The sequence below is a fragment of the Saccopteryx leptura genome, chromosome 5, assembly GCF_036850995.1.
Source record: "Saccopteryx leptura isolate mSacLep1 chromosome 5, mSacLep1_pri_phased_curated, whole genome shotgun sequence".
In the NCBI taxonomy this organism is placed as follows: Eukaryota; Metazoa; Chordata; class Mammalia; order Chiroptera; family Emballonuridae; genus Saccopteryx; species Saccopteryx leptura.
In genome coordinates, this window is record NC_089507.1 from 114,072,870 (window position 1) to 114,076,965 (window position 4,096).

General features: G+C 39.4%; 1 pseudogene; it reads left to right on the top strand.

The window, feature by feature from the left end:
- Positions 1-759: 759 nt before the first annotated feature.
- Positions 760-903, top strand: LOC136407415 (small nucleolar RNA SNORA48; annotated as a pseudogene).
- Positions 904-4,096: the final 3,193 nt, after the last annotated feature.

Genomic DNA, 4,096 nt, shown 5'->3' on the forward strand with positions numbered 1-4,096 from the left:
GAATCCATACATAGATGGGACATAAAAATGAGACTCAGAGACATGGACAAGAATGTGATAGAAATGTGGGGGAGGGGGCTAGGTAGGAGGGGAGGTAGAGTAGGAGAGGGGCACAAAGAAAACCAGATAGAAGGTGACGGAAAACAATTTGACTTTGGGTGAGGGGTATGCAACATAATCAAATGTCAAAATAATCTGGAGATGCTTTCTCTGAATGTATGTACCCTGATTTATCAATGTCACCGCATTAAAATTAAAAAAAGAATAGTACACAGTGGGAAAACAAGAAAGCAAAATTAAGGTAAAATATTTAATAAAGAGGCAAAAAAGATAATGTTAAAAAGTGTTCAGAATATAGAAAGAAAAGCAAAGATAACTTTTATCATTATAAAATGGTGATAAAAAAAGATAAGAAAAATAGAGTTTTGGGCCAGTAAATAAAATATATAACAAATAAGAATTCCAGGAAGAGACACAGAGAGAAAGAGAGAACATGATCAAGTATATAATTCCTAGTAAATTTTTCAAAACAAAAGGATATGACTTTCTACACTGAGATTCCAAAGTAATAAAAGGAAAACAAATAAACACCCAGGACTCATTATTATAAAATTCCTGAGCAACAGGAATAAAGAGGAAACCCCCAGCAGCATCTACAGATTAGAATAAAATAGCACACACACAACACACACAGAGGGCTTCTTTTTACAATTGCACCAGATTTTTTTTTAATTTTTAACATTTAAAATTATGAAAATAAGCCCCTGGCAATGGGCAACGAGGCACCTGACTGGTGGTGCTGTTCTTATATCATTCAGGGGCAAAGCAGGTGTTCAGCCCTAGTTCATCCTAGCTCGATGCCTGTATTGGTGGCCAGAACTGTTTGATGCCTAGGACACATAATAAAAATAAATAAATAAATAAATAAATAAATAAAATTATGAAAATAATACATCTTTATTATTTGAGACAAATCTAAAATATGAAAAAGAAGGAAAAATTAACTCATTACCCTGAAAAATGATTATCATTTAGTATATTCCTTTTTTATTTTAAAATATATTTTCTAGGTATTTCAATGACGGCACTATTATTTTGAATTAGTTTCAGGTGTCTGCTTAGGAGTTATACAATCATATACTTTATAAAGTGTTTCCTCCAAAATTTTCAGTATCCACCTGGATACTGGTTACGTTGTAGCAGACTTCTTAGGAACAATGGTGGAAGCCAGATAAACAATATAACAATGTCTTTAAGTTCTGGAGGAAATGTTTTCCAACTTGAAATTCTGTATCAAGTTGAATGAGCCAATAAAGGGAGAATTTTTTTTTTAAGTGAGAGGAAGGGAGATAAGGAGACAAACTTCCTCATGAGCACTGACCAGGATCCACCAAGCAACCCCTGTCTGGGGGCCAAGGCTCTAATCAACCAAGCTATTTTTAGTGCCTGAGGCTGATGTGCTCCAACTGAGCTATCCTCAGGGCCCAGCACTGATGCTCAGATCAATCAAACCACTGTGGGAGAAGAAGAGGGAGAGAAGGGGGAGAAGGAGGAGGAGAGATGCAGATGGTTGCTTCTCATGTGTGCCTTGACCAGGGATTGAACCCAAGATATCTACACGCCAGGCCATCACTCCATCCACTGAGCCAACCAGCCAGGGCCAGAGAGAATTTTTAAAGACATATTAAGGTCTTGAAACAGACCTCCCATGCATCTTTTCTACAGAAGCCACTGGAAGATTGTTTTCATAAGACAAAAGAATAAATAATGAACAAGGAATTGCAGTTGTGCCCAGAGTAAAAGTAGAAGAGGTTCAAGGAGGAGACAGGGAGCCCAGGAGAGGGGTCTAAGCATGTTGGTGCTCCCGATACACTGACACCAAGGCTCCCCACTTCATCTCGGTCAAAGACGGATTTAGTGATGGGGCACAGAGAACTAATTAAACAAACGAATGCTATTTACTACATTATTAACCAAGAGAATTCTGTGGAGAAGGAAATGTGTCATAGCTCACGCTGTGGCTCAGCTGGAGACAATAATTGCATGTCACCAAAACTTCCTCTATCATGTGATGGGAAGATGGTGGGGAACAGAAATATAGAGTGCATGTGTGTGCATATGTACATCAGATCGTTGACTCCTTCCCTGTTTTAACAGGGTATTGATATATCCAGTCTGAATTTAATCATATGACTTAAAAAGGGAAAGCAATTATCTAAATAATCAGCAAATAAGTCGTCACCTGTTGGTGCTCAGTGGCAGGACTGACACATATAGTGGAGAGAGGTGAGGGATGATGCCTGTTATTTAGGATCAACGTGGTGGTACCATGTTACTTTTAAAATTATATACAACTATTCAGTTCATAAAAATGGACTATTTAACTCTTCACTATGCCTTAGGAACTTTTTTTTTTAAGTACAACTTTAATGAATTTTTGCTTTGAATTGTCACATAATTACTGCTAAAGATGGGTATCTTACTCTCCTCACTGAAAGCCATATGGTAGATATAAACTTCAGATGCAGAGAGGTGAAGACACTTGTGGAAGGTTGCACACCCAGTAGGTGTCAAAAGTGGGCTATGAATGCAGGGGTTTGACTCCAGTGACTGCACTTATAATCATTATCATGTTCTACTTCTCAGGATATAATGGGGCAATAGTTAGGGAGCTTGACATTGTAAACTCTAGTGTATCAATGTTTCATAAAAGCATAATTCTAATAAATGCAATAGAAATGTTTAATGGTAAAAATGAAAGAATTTAGGCATAGCAGTGATGGGAAAATGGTTTTAAATGGGACAGAAATAAGACAATTCACAAGTATAGGTCACTGTACATTAGTCTAATGTCATTGGGTCAGGAGGTAGCAGAGCTGGGGTCCCAAGCTAGGTCTTGTGATTGAACATGGCATACTCTTCTAGGTCCCAGAAGGTCTAAGAGATTGGGTATAACCTGCCATGTATAACCCTAGGGATAAACAGTTCTGTGGTTTTTGTCATCCATAATGCTGGGCAAATCTTGGACAATCATGTGGTTTTTTTGAAGTCAAGCCATGAAATGGCCACAGAAATCAATTCATGTGTCTCTGGTGGTTTTCAATAATTACGAATACAAGGAATGTAGCACATGGCCATATGGTACGTTCAGGGTCAGAGTCCATGTCTCCTTATTTATTTACGTGAGATTTGGTGGGGGGGGGGGGTAATCACAAATGAAGGTGAACTTTTTTTTTAATTTTAGCCACATTTACCTAATTTGCTTTCAGAGCTCAACAGGAAAGCTGATTTCATGACATTGTTGCAGAGTGCTTGCTATAAGGACAGTGCAGAGGGACAGGCCACATGCATTTTCTCCCCTCTTTGGTTTTCACAGGAAAACTAAGCCAGACCCCACAGCTCTGATGTGTTGGAACCCCGGGTAATTGCCACATACCTTTGTCCGTGTCCAGCCTTCTGAGGACCCGAGGTTATTTCTTTAGGACCAACCTTGGTTTTGATTTTGAATTTTCCAGTCTTTACAGCCTAAGTAATGACTCGTATAAACTCTTTAACCCCTGGGCCCGGAGCATGTCTAGACTAACCTCTGCATTTACCATTTTTCCCTCCAAAGTCTCAGCAGGACGGAAATGGAAACAGTAAGGATCGTGTTGTGGATGTGAGATTATAAAACTTTATATACTGTTGGTGCCATGGACTCTATAAAAGTTGGTTTTCATGCCCTCTCTTGGACTTGGCACCAGATTAGGAAGGGTTAACTCTAGGTCCTCAGGAGCTGTCTTGATTTCTCAACCACAAACTGTTGTCAGATGAAATCTTACGAGGGACCTCAAGCCTGTCTGGTTTCAATACCTGGTTGTGTTCTCCTGCCGCAAGTCCCTAACCACAATTCGTTCCCATCCTCACAAGCTAATGAGACTAAACAGGGTCAGTAGCCAGTGTAGTGTCGTTTCTCTGATGGCTGTGTTAATATTTCTGCATTCTCACCTCCTTCCCTTGGAAGTATCAGCTTGCATGACTGGAGCTGTTAGTTCCACCCGAGGTTTTAGTCTCGGGCAAGCTGAGATAGATGACAGGGAAGTCAGATGTTTCTGAA